The sequence below is a fragment of the Toxorhynchites rutilus genome, chromosome 1 (genome assembly GCF_029784135.1).
Source record: "Toxorhynchites rutilus septentrionalis strain SRP chromosome 1, ASM2978413v1, whole genome shotgun sequence".
NCBI classification, from domain to species: Eukaryota; Metazoa; Arthropoda; class Insecta; order Diptera; family Culicidae; genus Toxorhynchites; species Toxorhynchites rutilus.
Window position 1 is genome coordinate 103,270,158 of NC_073744.1, and position 20,924 is coordinate 103,291,081.

At 38.1% G+C, this 20,924-nt stretch overlaps 1 protein-coding gene across 4 annotated transcripts in view; it reads left to right on the top strand.

Annotated features, from left to right (window-relative positions):
- Window positions 1-20,924, top strand: part of LOC129763489 (uncharacterized) — a 60,173-nt gene that overhangs the window by 10,354 nt on the left and 28,895 nt on the right. For 3 of the 4 annotated variants that reach the window (XM_055762610.1, XM_055762612.1, XM_055762611.1), the window contains exon 2: window positions 15,841-16,329. The gene's annotated coding sequence lies outside the window, so the exon portion shown is untranslated. Of the gene's footprint in view, window positions 1-6,667; window positions 7,285-15,840; window positions 16,330-20,924 lie in introns of those variants that run through there. The other variant, XM_055762613.1, reaches the window with a different exon arrangement.

Sequence of the window (20,924 nt, forward strand, 5' to 3'; positions counted from 1 at the left end):
GTTTGCCTTCCAAATTGCCATCGTAAACCACACCTTCTCTCGATTCAATCACACACAAAAAGCATACTTAAGCGATATTCTGGTGGTGAGACACATTCATTTTTCGTGAGGACATCGACAAGACAACATCGTTGCCTAACGTGCTGGAGGAGGTGGACGGCAAAGGATCGACACATACACGCGAAGAACTCTTTCCGTTAGGATGCCATTCAGCATCGGGAAAGTTCCGGAAAGATCTAATCATTGCTGGAAAATAATCTGCCAGTTCCTCTGGGAATTTTCAAAATATATTCATGTGAAAGAGTTTAGTTGAATGTTTTCTATCCATGTTACACTGTGACCAAATATGTTTCAATCAAGTGCTATTAACAGGTGGTTATCGAGTTGGCATTAACCACTGGTGGGCTTCCAGTATCGAGGAAAATGTGGAAATAACTAATCGTTACTGAAAATAATCTGCCAGTTCCTCTGGGAATTTTCAAAATATATTCATGTGAAAGAGTTTAATTGAATGTTTTCTATCCATGTAACACTGTGACCAAATATGTTTCAATCAAGTGCTATTAACAGATGGTTATCGAGTTAGCATTAACCACTGGTGGGCTTCCAGTATCGAGGAAAATGTGGAAATATCTAATCGTTACTGAAAATAATCTGCCAGTTCCTCTGGGAATTTAAAATTACATTCATGTGAAAGAGTTTATTTTAATGTTTTCTATCAAAGAAACACTGTGACCAAATACATTTGGTTTTGTGATTTTTCAATCAATCGCAATTAACAGGATAGCTTCTGAAGATTATTCTTTCCCATCAGTAGGATATTTCCGTATCCAATATTGGATGCATAAAACCTTGTGGCTCCAACGTAACGCTCTCGTTTTCGAAGTTCTCCAAATATTCATTCATTCAGAATGAATTCAGATTCAACTTCAAACAAATGATCTCTAAATCAACGATAGTCCTACGTCACTCTTGCGGTTATACCATAGATATAACCCACTTCCTGTTTTTATTATTCACTTTTCCCTACTACACAGTTTGAACTTAGAATTATAACTAACTGATGAACCGCTGCTCCCTGGTTTTATATTGTCAATTTGGAATGCGCCAGTTGGTTTCCCCGAAACGCAAGTGGCGCGCGTTGTCGCTCGTCGGTAGTGTTTTGTGTTTAATTTCTCCGGTATTGGCAGGTGTTTCTGGGACTGGTGCTGCATGTTTTGGCTGGCATCGCTGGGTGCATCGGTGGATTTTCTAGAATTAGATGTTGCGGCTGGAACTGGTGCTAGCTCTTGTTAACTGAACGTTACGCCTAGTACTTTTATAACATCTTTCTTGACGAGTCCCGTCCAATTTGGAAGCGGAGGACCAATATCCTTTGCTGTCGTTTTTGCCATATTTAATTTAGCTCCTGCTGCTATCGCAAAACATTCAAAACACTCCAGTATTCGAGGAATTTTTGTTGAAGCACGAACAATGATTGTTATATCGTCTGCGTATGCTATAAAACATTCTTCTGGGCCGCAACATATTTCCGTCAAAGCGTCCAGGAGTGGTTGAAGATATATAACAAATAGGAGCATGCTTAGTGGGTCACCTTGTCTGACAGATCTTTTAACTGGAAAACTTTCACTCGTGCAGCCATTTATCACTACTTGTAATTTCGCTAGACCCGTTAAAATGATCAATAAGTTTACAAAAAGAGTACTGAATCCCATCCTACGAATAGTTTCCAACAGATATGAAATGCTGACTCTATCAAAGGCACTGCTAAGATCACATGCGATAGCAATTCCTCCTGTACCCCTGCGAATAAAAAACATCTGAGGTGATCTGTTCAAGACGATATTTCATCACTCTGCTGAATATTTTATAGTCTACGTTCACCAGTGTGATGGGTCTCAGTCCATCCAGTCTATTGTCTCCTCCTTTTGTACGTACCAGCACGATTATTCCATCTTGCAGATCTTGTCTAATATTCCCATTTTTAATCTCGTTCATCACCAACACTAACTCTATTTTTATTTTGCTCCAGGCTTTTATGTAAAACTCCCTAGTGATACCATCTTTCCCGGGTGATTAGTTAGCTGCAGAACGTTTGATAATGGTGAAAATCTCATTTTCCGACAGATCTTCCATAAGGCGTTCATTTTCGCCGTGGTTTACGTCCAGTGTTCTTCTTGGATAGAATAATTCATCATTCTCGGTGTCTTCTTCTTCGTTTTTGGTAATGCTCGAAAATAACACGGTTGATCTCTGTTTTATCCGTAATTTGTCGTTGATTCACTTCTAATTTTACAATGTTGGTTTCTCGTCGTCTGTTCTCTTGATCCGCAATTTGAAAAATCGACACGTCTTCGCCTCCCAGTAATGAAATATTGGGTCTCCTTCTCGAATAACTAAATTGTTCTTGTTTTTGCAGCATTATCGCATTTATTCTATTTATTTCGATTGTGCGATCATGTTCCCGATGTTCCTCAAAAGTGCGATTCAGACAGGTATAATAAAAACCCATTGTGCTATTGAACGTTTGTATTGCAATCAATTTTTTCCAACGAAAAAATTATCTTATTTTCCCTTTCACATAGTCGACCCATGATTCATAATTTTTTTTTGGCGTATCCAGTAATTCCATTTAAATCTCAATTCATTCAAATTTTCGTCTGTAAGCAGTTGATTATTCAATTTCCAATGAGGACGCTCAACTGTGTGTGGTCGCAAAGGGAGAACCAAGACGGGTCTATGGTACTAGGTGAGGCCGTTTCGTCACTAAGTTGGTTAGGGGAGCGGTATATGAAAACAGTACGGAGGAAAGCAGAAGGGGAATTATTTGCTTGTAGCGTGAAAGAGACAGACTGATCACGAGCGAGTTTCGCCACTAGCGTATTGTGTATTGTTTACAAACAAAACACAGTAGACTTCCAAGATGGCTGAAGAGTCGTTTTAGCCAAGGCGGCTAGAAGTATATCCTAAGGTGAGGCCGTTTCGTCACTAAGTTGGTAAGGGGAGCGGTATATAAAAACAATACGGAAGAAAGCAGAAGGGGAATTATTTGCCTGTAGCGTGAAAGAGACAGACTGATCACTGATCAGCTTCGGCACTAGCGTATTGTGTTTTGTTTACAAACAAAACACAGTAGACTTCCAAGATGGCTGAAGAGTAATTTAAGCAAGTTGGCCCACCTTAGGATATACTTCTAGGCGCCTTGGGGAGAACACTGCGAGATATCACTACTTTGTGATCACTGAAGCAATTGGCATGAAGCCTGCAATATCGTGTATTGAGAAGACATGCCTGCGTGACATGTATTCGATCAATTCTGGACATAGATCGTCCACGGACAAATGTGTAGTCTATCTGATCACACCATAATGTTGGGTGATTTCAATTCAGTCTACAAATGTATTGAATTGAACTGAATTGAAATCACCCAACATTATGGTGTGTGTAGAAAAATTTAATAAATATTGAGGAATTGTTTGGTTGAAAAATAGTTCTCGAGCAGCTCTGTTATTCGATCCTGACGGCGCATACACATTTACAATATTTATTAAATTGTCATCGTTCCCCAATTCGATACATACCAACCTCGAGTCCATGCTTCGTTGCACTCGCCTAAAGCGGATCTTACACGGTCAACTTTATTGACAATATGATGACATTTGAGAGCATAATGACAGCTGAACATGGCCGACCACGCAGAAATCCGGATTTTCTGATTTTCGAGCATCAATATCGTGACATTTCATATAGATGCATGATGTTGACGTTTTACCTCACGGACTTCCAGACTGAGTTGCCAGATATGCAAGCACACATTTAATTTTTGTTAGTCTTTTTTGCGATTGCAATTAAAATTTATAAACTACTGAAATTGTAGGACTCATAAATGGAAGCTTTTGGTTTGGAAAACCGATACTTTGAATAGAAAATACAGTACTTTTCACGATACAAAACAAAACTTCAAAGTAAACTGACAATGTGATGGTGAGAGAGTGGATGAAACTTAACAACGTTTTAGGAATTTTTTAACGTAGAACTCGGTCATTCTTTGCGCTAGTGAGCGGGTTGTGTGTTTCTTCACACTCCGCTATAAAATTTGGAGAATGAGAAGATCTGGGAAAATCACAGATGAAAAAACATCATGTGTTAATTCAAGCTACAGTAGAATCCCGATTATCCGCGGAATAGTCGGGCAAACTCACCGCGATTAACGAAAATCGCGGATGACCCATTAAAGGACAAAAAAATGCAAACACGAAAAGAGATGTTTCAACATAAAAACTATGTTCTATCAATACAGAAATCAATCAATTATCCATCTATAAGGTCGTGTACACCAGTGGCTAAATAATGTAAAAGCCATGACCACAACAAAAGAGCATGGGCCTACCACTCACTAACAAATTCTGGAAAGGCGTGACTCGCAGTCACGAATAATCCCACGAAACCCGCTCGCGGATAATCGGGGTTCTACTGTGATAGTCTCATTTATGGAATAAAAACATTTGCTTGCAGATAAAATAACTTGCATATATTTTCGCAAACTAAAATAATCTGGCATCTCTGAAACTGAAAGGAACAGTCTGTATTTGTGAAACGAGTATTATGATGTATTTTTGAGAAGAAAAACCGAATTCTAAAGTGTAAATTATGAATGAAAATTAACTTTTACGAATCAAATTAGTATTCTATGTGAATGCAAATCACTTTTTTTCTGCAAGTGGTGAGAAAATCCCATACAAAAATTATGTCTGAAATTGACGTTATATTATAATAATACATTTTAGTAGGAATATCTGAAAATTCAGAGGAAGTAGGTTAAGTTAAGGTTAAGACTACGCGCTTCAACTAATTAAATAATACCAAGTAGATATTTTCATTCAAATTTTACCAATTGAAAATTGCCTTTTAGCCTTCTAATCTGATAGAGAATAGTTTGGATCCCAAACTCGAATGTCGCCACTAGCCATCGCGGATATTTTCTTGTCTCGGTTTGAGGGCGATATTGACCGTGTAAGGTGGAAAAATATTGATTGAGGTTAGATCAGATATTGAAAGCCTATCTGTCACGATATTGAAGACACTTATTGTCAATCCGGTTGATCGTGTAAGGTGCCCATAACATTTATCCCATTTCGAACTGCCATCGCTGTACCCCGCTGCGTTTCATTTACGTTCAATTGACGAATTTACTTTGGATTTACAACCAGATGGCGCAGCAAGTAAAATGAGGATGTTTTCTTTTTTTTGGTATGAAATTCGTTCAAATTTTTTAGAAAAATCAGAATTTATCTTCAAATTTTCCGGTTTCACGTATACTTTCCACGCTGAAAAGGTTAGAAAATCATCATTTTACAATGTGCTACGTATATTACGAGGAATGGCTTGTTATAAGTATTGTAACTTTAATTTTTTTCAACTAAGTAAACGATGAATAGGGTGTTTTGCGCTAAAAATACTGCAAATCCTTCTCGTATCGGCCCCTACATAATCAATGATATCAGCCAATTTGATATGATATCGATTTCATCGCAATTATCCATAGTATCAATAACCGGTATGCATCATCAAACCTAAAATTTCCGAAGATTATCTATGACTTTGGTAAAATCGCTTGTCGAAACCATCGGCAATATACAAAACAATAATTTTTTAACCATATACTGACGACATTTAGTGGCTGAAATGAATCTAAATAAAAATAAAATTAATAATTACGACCGAATCGCGCTTTTCAGTGCGTAAAATAAATAAACACCCTCACTTTTGTGGTTCTGAGCTCTAATGTAGATGTCGCATGAGCTGATTCAGCTTTGCGTAAATTCGTCAATATCATATTGTAGCCATATATAATAACATATGCAATCACCAACTACCTCTTGGAATGCAATGATATCTAAATCTAGTGAACGTACGAATGCCCTCAGCGCGTTGATTTTGTTATTATTGCATATGCCGTTTAGATTAATGGTTGCGAAAGTGTATGAAAAAATTTGTATATTTACTCTAGCCATTATTATTGATTACTTGCCGTCGCTTTTCGACCTCGTTGATCGTCGTGCTCTCGTGTTGTCTACTATTGGCGATCTAACGTACAAATCTACACCTAGGCGGCGCTGCGGTGAAAGTGATGATGGTTTTAAATTTTGCCATGTGAGCTTATGGAAGGTTTGTAGTTCTTTCCATAAATTACAATGTTATAATCATAAAAGATTATTTGATTGCGATGAGTTTATAAGAAATTTAATTCTGCGCAATTTTATATATAACATGTTATTTATTTACCTCTTTCAGTAGTGAAAACTATAAAAATGTTGACAATGGTTGAATTAAAGAAGGAAATTCGAGAGCACAATCAAACACAAGTAGAAAAATACACGATTCCTGCATGTGAGAACTACCTTGGAAAGCCCGGAAGTAAAATATACGTGATTTGTTTTTGAGTTTTAGGTTACATTAGCATCATTTTCTTAGTTCAAAAACAAAATCCAGATGTCTCACCGATCGTTTACGTTTTGCGTTAGATCGCCAATTTCATCGTCAGAAATTTCCATAGGAGGAGAGTCTCTCCGCTCTGCTCGGGTAAGAGAGTTTGATTCGTTGGAGGGATACGTGGCCGATCACTCACCATGCTGCTCGTCATTGGTTTGTGTGTTTGGTAGATAGTCCGCTCATTCGTTGGATCGGTGTGTGGTGCTGTGGTTTTAACTGCTTTTTCCCTAGATTTCCAGGGGTTGAGCGGGGCGTTTGTAATGACTTTGGGATTGCTGTGTTATGTTTTGTTGGGTCGACAAATGTGTTTTTTGTGGTGGTGTGGTGCTTTTTCTTGTACGGAATCGGCATGCTCTCTTGTCGGACCGACAAGCACTTTGGAGTAGAGCGTTGAACTTTTGCTTTGAGTCGATAGTTTCACTCGGTTTTCAGCGCAGCTGGTCCCGAAATGGACCTCCTGATTACAGTGTCTACAAGTTTGTATTTGATTTGTGTAGGTGCAGTGGCTGCTGTAACCTTTGAAGTTTACGAAAGATGGAATTGAAGAATTCATGCGTATGCGTACAATTTGTACGCCGCTCGGGGTTTGAGAGAAGAACTGTGAACGACACATTTCATGTTTGATGCTAATAGCAGAGAAGAGAAGTGGAACATTAGAGAAAAAAGTGGCAACGATTTGTGGCAAGAAAATGTAAACAGTGAAAAAATTGACAGATGGTTTACGCTCTAAAAATTGAACATAATGTTAAGATGTCTCTAAAACGGTGGGAGACGTCATATATAAGGTGGGAGGTTCGTATATAATGTTATTAATGTTGGCATCATCATGATAAACACGGCGAATGGGATAGAATTACGAACTGAAAATTGAATAAAAAAAATTGAATCGAATAAAAAAAAGCACGCCGAAAGTGCTGTGGACAAATATTTGCATGCATATGCAACAATATGCATTTTTATCGGTTTATGTATAATGTCGTTAATATTTGCATTATCAAAATAAACCCATATGTATTGTAATCATAACTTGCTGTGCTATTCATAACAACATTTATGGTCTTATTCCACCAATGATGACAAATGTGTAATTTACGAATGAAGCTTCGCCATAGAAACTGAACATTGAATAAAAAAAATTAAAATGTGGAAAGATCATCAGTTGAAATGTTTTAGAGCATTCTCATCGAAATAAATTGAATGATACAATAATTATACGACTAGGTAATGTAAGTACGCTTAAAAAACAACATAAAAATAGATTTCTGAATAAATTACATTTTTTTCAAACCCCGTAAAAAGCCATTTTAATTTTTTTAAATACCCTCTGTTGGTATTGTATCTAGAATTCACAAGGTAATGAAACGTTAACATCAATTAGTTTCTAATAATCAGCTTTTTAGCCGGGGAAATTAACACATATATTTATATAAAGAACACACCTCTGATTTTTTTATGTGTTCCGAAACCATATAAACTATAAAAAAACGGTTACTATTGTTAATCATGAAAACAAAATTCATTTTTTTCGCAATGGAAAAATATTGCCAAAAAAAATTGTAGCTCATTGGCTTTAATTTGATATATCGATCATCTCGGTTAAAATTATAACTCAAAAAAGAAAAAAAAAGAACACATCTCATTTTGAGTAAAAAATGGAAATGTGTGAAAAATCCTCAGTTTTCAAAAAATTATAGAAAATTATAGCGCCGTTGGTCCCGAGACCATGTAAACTATGAAAAATAGATACAATTAATAATTACGAAAACAAAATTCAAATTTCAAGTTTGATATTTTCCCAAAAAAGACTAGCTAAATAATTTCAATTTGATGTGTCGATCATCTGAATCGGCTTAGTGGTTCAGAAGTTATGAGTTTTTGATAAAAGTCATTTTTGGGAAAAGTGTGAAAAAATCGAATCACCCAAAAAAAATACAGGTTCAATGTTTTACCATATCGAAAACACGCTACCAATTTTCACGAAAATCTGAAAACCACTGTATCAGTTTGGCATGGAATGGCTGAAATAATACTGCAATAGTTCACAAATTTCAAAGTAAGCGTTTTTCTTGTTGTTTTTCATGTCTTTTAGTGCGGCCATAATAATAATTAGGATTGCTGCATTTGGATTGATGCTAGAAAATATAAGTATCATCAACTTCCTTTAATAGTGGATGTGATGTAATTCACTTTATATTTGTATATATATTTCTATATATTTTCAAACGAACACGTTTGTCAAACAAACTGCAAAACTAAAAACTTTTATATTGTGCCTTCATTTTTTGAGTTTAACATTCAAAGACTAGCAAAGACCAACTAGCGAACCCAATAAGCGCCAATAAGCGAATGTGTACTGTAAAACTGTAAAAAAATATGAAAAATACACAATCGAAGACTCTTTTTGTCGTTTATGAGTTTGGTTTTTTTAAGTTACTACTAGACATGTTTGCGGATTAATAGAAAGATACGATATGTTGATCCTTGAAATAAGTTTGAATGTTGAGAATTGGAAAAAAAATATAAAATTCATGTGAATGGAGACGACTTTTGTGTACAGCACATACCACTGGGGCCTATTGCTGATTAAGTAAGTAAGATTCATTCCAAAACGTCATAACTTTTTAACCATTGAGTCGATTTCAAAAATCGACATATGAAATGAAATCTTATTCTTCTATGAATCAACTTCAGTCGGTCTTTCAAACAAACTCAGAAATTAAATACTACAGAAAAACTTTAATTATAAAGCTTAGAAAATTTGCCACTTAATTTTCCACAATTCGTTCTTTCAAACGTCACTTGAATTGTCAAAATGATAGGTCAAAGCACAAAAAGCAGGAAAAATTAACAAATAATGGGGGGTAAATAATAATGCAAAGATAATCATGGATTTTTAATAACCATCTCAGAAAAATATTGAAAAAAAAAACATTTCATTTTTAATTTCTCTTTCAAATTTCGATAAAATTGCACTGAATAGTTAAAGAACGGCAACATTAATATTTGAATAAACTTATTTAATTATACACATGTTTATATAAACCTTCCCATCTTAGCATTCTTCATTAAAGACCTTGCGTCAAGACAGCTAGAAATCCATACACTCTCAAATCAAGTGTGCCTGAAAAAATTATATTCTTCACGTAAACAAGCGATGAAAATGTGGACACTTTTTAGTTAGTGAATTGTAAGGAGTTCCACTGCTGTGCTAATAGTCTCTCCATAATTTGAGAGATATTCCACAATCCACTCTTCTGGCATCTTCGGTGGCAGATGATGTAATTTCACGTCGGTTCCACCATCCTCCACGTAAAGTCTCATACGGTGAGGATTGCCATTGTTGTTGAGAACGAACTTATCGTCGTACTCCTCCACTACCTCTCGAACCGCCTCTTGTGTTCTAAGTTCCACGAATACTTTTCCTTCGATCCGATCGATTTGTATGGTAGCTACCAAGACGGGTCTATGGTACTAGGTGAGGCCGTTTCGTCACTAAGTTGGTTAGGGGAGCGGTATATGAAAACAGTACGGAAGAAAGCAGAAGGGGAATTATTTCCTTGAAGCGTGAAAGAGACAGACTGATCAGGAGCGAGCTTCGGCACTAGCGTATTGTGTTTTGTTTACAAACAAAACACAGTAGATTTCCAAGATGGCTGAAGAGTGGTTTTAGCAAGTTGGCCCACCTTAGGATATACTTCTACGCGCCTTGGTAGCTACTTCTACTGGTGTCAGCTTCAAGTTTTTAGCGATGAAGTTGAAAATACTTTCGTCTCTCAACTTGCGTAATCCTTGAATATCGATGAAGAAGTTATGTTTCCTCAACGAATCCATTTTCGAGGTTGGGGGCTTAGTCTTATGAGCAAGCTTTAAACCCCTAATGTATACGGTACTGATATAAAATTTTTGATTTTAAATTTCCGATCACTTTGATTTACGTCTGCTCAACACGAATGCTTAGCGGTGTATGAGTTAATATAAAACGTAGCTATATTAAAAAATGTTTTTTATCTTAATACAAATACAAACGTGCAGGTCTCCAGTTCCCTGTTGGTCGCATTCACTGATTGCTCCGCAAGGGCAACTAGGCCGAACGGATTGGTGCCGGAGCACCAGTATACCTAACAGCGATTATAGAGTTTCGGCCGTCGGAGTGCTCGAGTTGGCTTGCAAAGCTGCTCACGACAATCAGAAAATCCGCATCAAGAACAGAGCAGCTTCGGTTCGGCGCTCATCAAGGCAACAATTAGTTTCAGTGAGTGGCAAAGTGTTTCTCCGGCACGTCGCATTAAATGTAATTTACTGAACAACATGTCACAATGGGATGGATGGGAAGAAATTTTCCAACTGTGAAAGCTGTGGCGAGTGGCAAATGCAATAGCTAAACAGGAAGGTTTAACCGAACAAGATGGGAATATCGAGTGATAACAAAAACACAACACCAAAGGTTCTTTTCAGAACCATCAACATATCCATAAAGAGTAAACAGTAAACTAATCCATTTTTCAGGTAGATAGGTAGGTATTCACGTAGGAGAAGAAAATAAAACAATATATTTAAAATATATATTTAACAAAAGCTGTCCCCTTTGTATAGTCCTACGTCACTCCGGTTATGTCCCCGACATTACCCACCCGTCTTTTTTCATTATTTTCTTATATTTCTATACACATTATGTTAACTTGCTGCATTGTCGTTAGAGTACAACTTTGCTGCTACTTCATTCTCGGATACAGGTACAAATGAATGATACTATTGGGTACCTGGAATTTGTTTGGTGTTATCATACATGCTACTCAACTCTTCCACACCCTGATCATATTCTTCTTGTGACATATGTGAAAATGACAATTTTGCGTTCGCTCGCTAGCCCAGTTGAATAACGTCTTTGCACTCGTAATCGGATGTTCATGCTGCCTAGTCAAACTAGCTCTTGTTGCCATCCGTTTTAATGTACCACCAATTGCATCACAAGGTCCTTTGCCGTGTGATGTTGCAAAAATGCCGTATTTCGATTTAAACTGACATAAACTCGCAAAATTTTTCCTATTTATATACTGGGATGCAGCACCATCCAACATGAATTTTATTCTTTTTACCTGCATTTGTTGTTCAAAAAATGATACCAATTTAGATTTAGATACTTGCACAGCTATTGTGTCATGACTTAAAACTTCAGTTATAACTACAAAGCCTAAATTTGCCAGAGAACCTTTTTCATCTCTATAATAAACAACGAATGGATGGATTGTTGCTTGATCATTGTTCCAGTGATGACTTTGAACTTCATCTTGAAGCACAAATGAATAATTTTCGGAAAAATCGCAAATCACAACAACCTCATTTTCTTGCAAATTAGCTTTTATATTGTTAAGAAATGTGGACTGTTGTGTTTTGATGTAATCATGAGTAAGTAATTTTTCTATTTTTTCGCATAAATACGATACAAATTCTTCCGCCGGTTTTACAAGAGTTTCTATGTCGCATCGATCAGTAGAAATCCATTGTGCATAAGTGATTTCAATGAAATTGCGTGCCGGAAGTTTCCAAACTCGTCCATTGTTAAGTATTTCTTACATTCACCAAGGTAACAGTATTTTGATCTATTAGATATGTTACATAGTATTTTTTCCATATATTTTTTGCATACAATGTTAAAGGAATATTTTTTTGAGACTATGAAGCATAAGATTTACATTTTCATGGAATGTACAAACACAAACGTTATGGTTTCCTGAACTACTCAGCAATATGCAATGCTTCGGACGCATGGATGCAAAAGAGCTAAACCCAATTTTGCAATTTGGATTAAGTTCCTTAAATCTGTTGAAAGTTTCCCGTAATGATGTAGTTAATAACCTTTCTTGAATGTGTTGACGCTTCCCATCTTTGGCTACAGAAATATAGGGCCTGATCACGAACATCACTGCCACGTATGCTTTCACGTACCTTACACATAATCTTTTTGTGTCTATCATCATTGTCACGGACAGTTGCGTGTAAAATTGAACTCCGTGAAGTGAAAGTGTTCATTTCCCGTTTATAAGAGACATGTTGGTTGGACGTTTGAACGTTATGTAGGTAAAATTAATACAGCGTATGAGATAGTGTTCCATTTAATTAAACGTATATTTTGAAATGACAAGTTTGCGATTATATCTCGATGATTAGTTTGCTGAATCAAATGCTGGCTCAAAGATGAGAAGGAGTACTTGGTTGCTCGGGAATAATGTAGTTGTTGAACTAGAGATAAAACATGACTATTATGTTTAATAAACGAAATCTCGCATATCCTTGTACTTAGCTCTGTCTTACTCGTTTGAATAGTGAGAAATATTTTTATTTTTTATGAACCGTTTCTACAATTTTGATGAATATCTTCTATATCTCAGAACAAACCCGAATTTATCCACCTCACGATCAGTATAATCTGAGCTACTCCCATATGGGATTCTGAAGTTTAATCCTCTTATCTTTCCCATTCTCGTGTAATTTGATAAACGTGACATGAGGTTTGATTTAATTATTTAAACAGAAACTGTTCAGCAGCGTCGGTCAGAAGCATAATCCTCATAGAAAACATGTGATGGATTTCAAGGAATTCGACAAAAGCGGAAAGTGATTCAGATTTTCTTTAGATGGAAAAAGAACTAGAGATGAATTTAAAAACAGTATCTTGTGAATGCTTTGCAATAATATTTTCCTTGTTTGAAACTTACTATCACTTTTTTAATTGGCGATCTAACGCAAAACGTAAACGATCGGTGAGACATCTGGATTCTGTTTTTGAACTAAGAAAATGATGACAAGGTAACCTAAAATTGACGAATTTACGCAAAGCTGAATCAGCTCATGCGACATCTACATTAGAGCTCAGAACCACAAAAGTGAGGGTGTTTGTTTATTTTACGCACTGAAAAGCAAAATTCGGTGGTGATTATTCATTTTATTTCTGTTCAGATTCATTTCAACCATTAGATGTCGTCAGTATATGGTAAGAAAGTTAGGGCTTTGTATATTTACGATGGTTTCAACACGCGATTGGACCAAAGTCATTGATAATCTTCAAAAATGAAAAATTAAGTTTGATAATGCATACCGGTTATTGATACTATGGATAATTGCGATGAAATCGATATCATATCAAATTGGCTGATATAATTGATTATGTAGGGGCCGATACGAGAAGAATTTTCAGTATTTTTAGCGCAAAACACCCTATTCATCGTTTACTTAGTTGAAAAAAAAATAAAGTTACAATACTTATAACAAGCCATTCCTCGTAATATACATAGCACATTGTAAAATGATGATTTTCTAACCTTTCCAGCGTGGAAAGAATACATGAAAGCGGGAAATTTGAAGATAAATTCTGATTTTTCTAGAAAATTTGAACGAATTTCATACCAAAAAAATGGGTGGGTTATATCTATGATATAACCGCAAGGTTGACGTGGGACTACCTTAGCTTATCAATCATTTGATACAATTGATTAAATTTTTGATGGATTGAAACAATTCCCGAATTCAATTGAATTCAATATATTTGATTTGTATATAAAAGGATTGTGAAATGTCATGTAAGGTCAATTCATGCATTGTGATAGTAAATTTAATGACAGTCCTTTTACGGTTGGTATGGTGCTTAGAACAAAATTTGTGAACGGAAGAATTTTCAAACGATTATTTTATTTTACATTTGCTTCTGAAGTTTGCATCTCTCAAGTGTACGTACTTCGGATTCGGATTTTAAGCACCCGGCTGTTACTTCGGACGCCACTTTCCTCCGATGCCCGAAACGTCCGAAGTAACAAAGCAGTCAAAACAACACGAAGTCGTACTTCGGTCGTTTTGAGTTTTTGTTTCTTACAGTAGTTGTTATCGATTTCAGTTCAATTCAACGGGTGATAACAATAATAATCTGTCTTTAGAACGAAATGCTGATTTTTGAATTGTTGTTTAGTAGTTAGTTTCAAGTTCTCATCGTGCAACGTAATATGTCCAATGTGCAAACGCGGGCAGTCAATAGTCCAATGTAACATTTTCGCTCCTTGGCTTCAACTTTAAACTCAAATCACGGAACAACAGCTACGATTGGTTTTGGAGAGCTATTCTTGATCGCTAGGGGTGAGAGGAGCGATAAAGATCGATAACTTTTAAGACAATTCGCGGAATAATGTTCGGGTCTTCAACTACGTTTTTCTCGAGTTGACGAAAATGTTACATTGGACCTTTTCAAAAGTTACGCGAGAAATCCTTCTCGTATCGACCCCTACATAATCAATGATATCAGCCAATTTGATATGATATCGATTTCATCGCAATTATCCATAGTATCAATAACCGGTATGCATTATCAAACTTAAAATTTTCGAAGATTATCTATGACTTTGGTCAAATCGCGTGTTGAAACCATCGTAAATATACAAAACTCCAACTTTCTTACCATATACTGACGACATTCAATGGCTGAAATTAATCTAAATTGAAATAAAATGAATATTCGCCACCGAATATTTACGATGGTTTCAACACGCGATTTGACCAAAGTCATAGATAATCTTCGAAAATGAAAAATTAAGTTTGATAATGCATACCGGTTATTGATACTATGGATAATTGCGATGAAATCGATATCATATCAAATTGGCTGATATCATTGGTTTTGTAGGGGCCGATAAGAGAAGGATTTGCAGTATTTTTAGCGCAAAACACCCTATTCATCGTTTACTTTGTTGAAAAAAATTAAAGTTACAATACTTATAACAAGCCATTCCTCGTAATACACATAGCACATTGTAGAATGATGATTTTCTAACCTTTTCAGCGTGGAAAGAATACATGAACCCGGGAAATTTGAAGATAAATTTTGATTTCTAGAAAATTTGAACGAATTTCATACCAGAAAAACAAAACATCCTCATTTTACTCGCTGCGCCATCTGGTTGTAAATCCAACGTAAATGTGTTTGTTGAGTGCTGAGGTTTTTTTTTATCCTATGATTTTTTTCTGTAATTTTGTACATGAAAAGTTGGTCATTCTGGGATCTGTGCTCCATGATATTTGAATAATGGATACCCCTTGGTGTAGTCCTACGCAAGGAGCTGGAATTGACAGGTGGTTTGTTTTCGACAGTATGAGGATAAGGCATGGAAGATGCGCGAGGGGATGAAAAATGACAGCGACTATTTTTGTTTATGAACATTGATATCGGGATATTTCCGCGTTGGAAACCCTTTTGTGTAAAATAAAGTATGGAAACAATAGTAAGCCATTTTAAACTAACACTCATTGCCTACATCCGAAAATATCATTAATGAAATGAACGCACATTCTTTTCTCTCAATTTAGATGCAGCAATATGAATTCCAAACCAATTAGATAACACCGATCAACCAGGTCTAATTTTTATGCTACAGAGCGTTTTCTCCGCACAAACAGACGGCTTTGACTTTATGCTACAGAGTGTTTCCTCCGCACCGCTAAGTCGGTCTCAACCGAATTCCGGGCAACAAGAATCAGCAACAGACAGACAGATAGACAGCTCGGCAACGACTAATGTGATCAAAGCGAATGGGACAAAGAGCAGTATGGCACAAGCCCGCCGGTAGTTGCTCTTTCATATAACCATCAGCAATAATTTGCAGCAGTCACCGAATCACAATAATGGTGCCAACAGCGTAAACGAAAACAACGTTTATGCGCAGCAAAGACAGCAGTATGCACTTCCCATTGCCCATGCAAACACCAGTTCATCAATCACAACGGTGGCCATCAGCAGCAGCAAAGTGACTTTGACGGCATTCACAATCGGTCGATATTTTCAACCAATCCGAATGGGTGAATTAAAAATACTAAACTATTATCATGAATAAAAAGACGGGTGGGTAATGTCGGGGACATAACCGGAGTGACGTAGGACTATACAAAGGGGACAGCTTTTGTTAAATATATATTTTAAATATATTGTTTTATTTTCTTCTCCTACGTGAATACCTACCTATCTACCTGAAAAATGGATTAGTTTACTGTTTACTCTTTATGAATATGTTGATGGTTCTGAAAAGAACCTTTGGTGTTGTGTTTTTGTTATCACTCGATATTCCCATCTTGTTCGGTTAAACCTTCCTGTTTAGCTATTGCGTTTGCCACTCGCCACAGCTTTCACAGTTGGAAAATTTCTTCCCATCCAGCTTGTGACATGTTGTTCAGTAAATTACATTTAATGCGACGTGCCGGAGAAACACTTTGCCACTCACTGAAACTAATTGTTGCCTTGATGAGCGCCGAACCGAAGCTGCTCTGTTCTTGATGCGGGTTTTCTGATTGTCGTGAGCAGCTTTGCAAGCCAACTCGAGCACTCCGACGGCCGAAACTCTATAATCGCTGTTAGATATACTGGTGCTCCGGCACCAATCCGTTCGGCCTAGTTGCCCTTGCGGAGCAATCAGTGAATGCGACCAACAGGGAACTGGAGACCTGCACGGTTCGAGTGAGACTTTGCCTTTCCCTTAACTTGTCCTCCTTTGTTACGTCCACGATGCCGATGCCGTACAACCACACGGGTTTACGGTTTGAAAGAAAATAAGATATTTTTTTGGGGTCCGCGTGTTTTATACTCTAGCGGTACACACTCACAGGATAGAGACAAATCGGCAGACTCAGCCAAAGAGGCGAGTCCAACGAGACGAACGAATGAGCGTTAAAAGGGAGCGATGGAAAAAAAAATACATCACTGATTTTAACCTCCGACCGAGAAGGTCGTTCTTTTTTCAGCTCGGCATTTGGAATTCCTGGACATCGGACTAGGACGTCTCTCGTTGGCGAGTTTTGAAGGAGCATCGTTTTCATTATTGCAGCGCGGCAGCAGAAGAAGAAGCAGATAGCAACGGCTAGTGTTGACCGTTAGGAGCGGGCGCTTGCCGGCAAACCGGAAAAGCGCGCGCTTTTCGGCGTCACCAACGCCACGCCCCCTTTTTTCTTTTGGGCAGTGTTGGCAGTTTAATTGTAGCGAGTAGTGATACTAAATTAAAATATAATTTAAAAAGAAGACGTGCGCATACGGACAGTGAAGTGACTGGTGAAAAACAAGTTCAATAGCGTTTTCGCGATATTGGTGGTTTTTCAAGTGCTTTCGTATAAAAAGTTGTATTTTCTGGGAACATATCCCCAAGTGTCAAGCCCTCACCAGAATAAATCAGTGCTTTAGTGCAAAGTGAAACCTACTTGTCGGCTATACCTAGGGTGTAGCCAGACAACAAAATGGCTTCCAGTAGCTCCGGGCCTCCTCAAGGCCGGGCTACAAACCTGTACGAAGGGAAACCTACCCAACGTACCTCTCCAAAGTGGGCCGACCCACTCAACGGCAATTTGCAGATTCTGCTCCTTCGTGCAACAGGAGAGAACGTGATCCCTTCCAATCCGTTCATAGTTAGCAAAACTATCTCCAACGTTGCGGGGGATAAATTCAACAGCGCGCGACCACAACGAGACGAAAAAAAGAGGACACAGTATGTTCTTACAACCAAGGACAAGGATATTATTGGTAAGCTCCTTTCTATAACAAAATTAATAGATGAAACCCCTGTTGAAGTTATCTTTCACCCAACACTAAATCAACGCAAATGCGTTGTCACTTGCCGTGATGTCATCGACATAAAAGAATCCGAACTGGTTACTGAGCTTTCCGATCAAGGTGTGATCGATGTCAAGCGTATTACCAGGAAGGATAACAACATTGTTGTCCCAACGGCAACTTTAATTTTGACCATTCGTGGAACGGTTGTTCCCGATTTCATTTATTTCGGGTTCATTCGAGTCGGGACTAGAAACTTCTATCCTAATCCCATGCAATGCTACAAATGCTACAAATTTGGGCATACGCTTCATCTCAAAATATATCACATATTTCAAAGAGGGTCCCAACCCCTCAAAAAACGGAGTTGCAATCGCAATCAAAGATAGCACTCCACATGATCTTCTTCCCATTACCACTGATCTTCAGGCAGTGGTAGTGCGCATTAAACACCCCTTTCCAATCACCGTCGTTAGCATCTACATCACTAATGATTCCAATCCGAACACTCTACGCGGCCAACTGGACCACCTGTTCGCCCAACTTCCCGCCCCAATCATGCTTATGGGTGATTTCAACGCCCACTCATACGCCTGGGGAGGTGCATACCTCGATCGAAAAGGATCCATCATTGAGGATTTCATATCCGACCATTCTCTTCTCCTTCTTAACAACGGCCAACATACCAGAATCCATTATTCTGGTATTACGTCAGCCATCGATCTCACTATAGTATCAGGCAAACTCTCTTCAAAGCTTTCTTGGAACATCCACGATGATACTTGCGGAAGCGATCATTTTCCAATCTTCACCTCCTTCGGCCAAACTTCTCCAGAGTTTTCAACAAGGCCAAGATGGAAATTTGAATACGCTGACTGGGTTGGCTATCAGTTTGACATTGAAAACCGCCTCTCCGCTAAACGAGATTGGACAGCCGAGGAATTCTCCAAAGTTGTCCTAGAAGTTGCAATGGTGCACATCCCCAGAACCAGTGGCATCCCTGGCAGGAAATGTATCCCATGGTGGTCGCCTGAGCTGAAGGCAGCGATCAAAGGTCGACGTAAGGCCCTACGCAAATTAAGAAAGGCCCATCCGGACAGCCCACTGAGACCCACTCTGCTTACAGAGTTCCAAAGGGCTCGCAAAGAAGCTAAGACTGCTATCAACACAGCCAAGCACAACAGTTGGGTTAAATTCGTCATCGAAATTAATCCCAACGCGTCAACAAAGGAGTTATGGAGTAAGATTGGCAGGCTTCATGGCAAGAAAAGGAGCAAAGAATATAATCTTCTAATTAACGGTCAATACACCAATGACCGGAAAATCATCGCCGAGGCGTTTGGAGATTTCTTTGCATCCGCCTCCTCCAATCAAAACTACGACCAAACCTTTCTAACCCACAAAACGGAATGCGAAAGAATTCCCATCGATTTTCATACCGATGTGGAATTTGACTTCAACAAAAACCTCTCCCTCAAAGAGCTCGATTGGGTACTGAACAAAGTCAAACAAGGATCCACAGGACCTGATGACATCAGCTACCCTATGCTTAAGAATCTACCCCATCTCGGGAAAAAAGCACTTCTGAAGCTCCTCAACAAAGTCTGGGACAGTGGAACCCTCCCCAGTTGCTGGAAAGTGGGTTTAATGATCTGTATCCCGAAACCAGACATGAACAACCATCTTCTTGACAATTTCCGCCCCATCACTCTCCTAAGTTGTGTTGGGAAAGACTTGGAAAAAATGATCAATCGACGCTTAACGACTTTTCTAGAGTCAAATAAGCTGATTGATCCCAGACAATTCGCCTTCCGTGCGGGAAAAGGTACAGAAGATTGCCTTATAGCAATCGAAAAAATCCTAGACGACGCAACTGAAAAATTACACCACATTGATATTGTTTCCCTGGATTTATCCAAGGCCTTCGATCGGGCATGGAGGTACCCAGTGCTGAAAAGCCTTTTCGACTGGGGGATTCGTGGGAGATTAGGTCTCTTCATTAAAAGTTTTCTAGAAAACCGGTCTTTCAAAACCGTTATTAACAACCACCAATCTTCTCTAAAAATCCCAGAAAACGGCTTCCCACAAGGCTCAGCACTTTCACCAACCCTCTTCAACATTGCCATGCAATCTCTATTCGAGATTATCCCGGACCATATAAAGATCATAGTCTATGCAGATGACATCACTCTTATCTCTACGAGCTGCTTCGGCTTAATTCAGAGAAAGAGGCTTCAAAAAACCTTAGACTCCATCCAAAACTGGGCTCTAAAAACAGGTTTCAAAATTTCCCCGGAGAAATCCAAACACATACATATCGGAAAAGCTCTCAGAAGGAGAACCTATCTTCAGCTCAACAAAATCTCGAGGACATTGAAAATACTAGGGGTCACTTTCGACAAGAAACTCAACTTCCTATCACATTCTCAAAAGACCAAAATAGCCACCAGAAAGAAACTGAACATCATCAAGGCTATCGCAGGCAACCTAGCCTCTGGTCATAGAAAGACGCTGCTAAATGTTGTAAATGTTTGGTTGGTCCCACAAATCCTTTACGGAATAGGCACCTTCAGCCGTGGAGGGGACAAGGTGTTAAACACCATTCAACCAATTTACAATAAAGCAATTAGGCTCGCAATTGGCGCTTTTCCCACCAGTCCTACTCTTGCTGTAATGGCAGAAAGTGGGAAACTTCCCTTCACCCACCTGGTAACAAAAGCCATCACCAATAAAGCCATCCGTCACTTGTCACTCCCCGAAAGCGACCACAATGTCCCATTAATACATAGGGCTAAAACATGGTTCAAAAATCTCACGAACAAAGATCTTCCCGATATATGTGAACGTTCATCTGCGACGG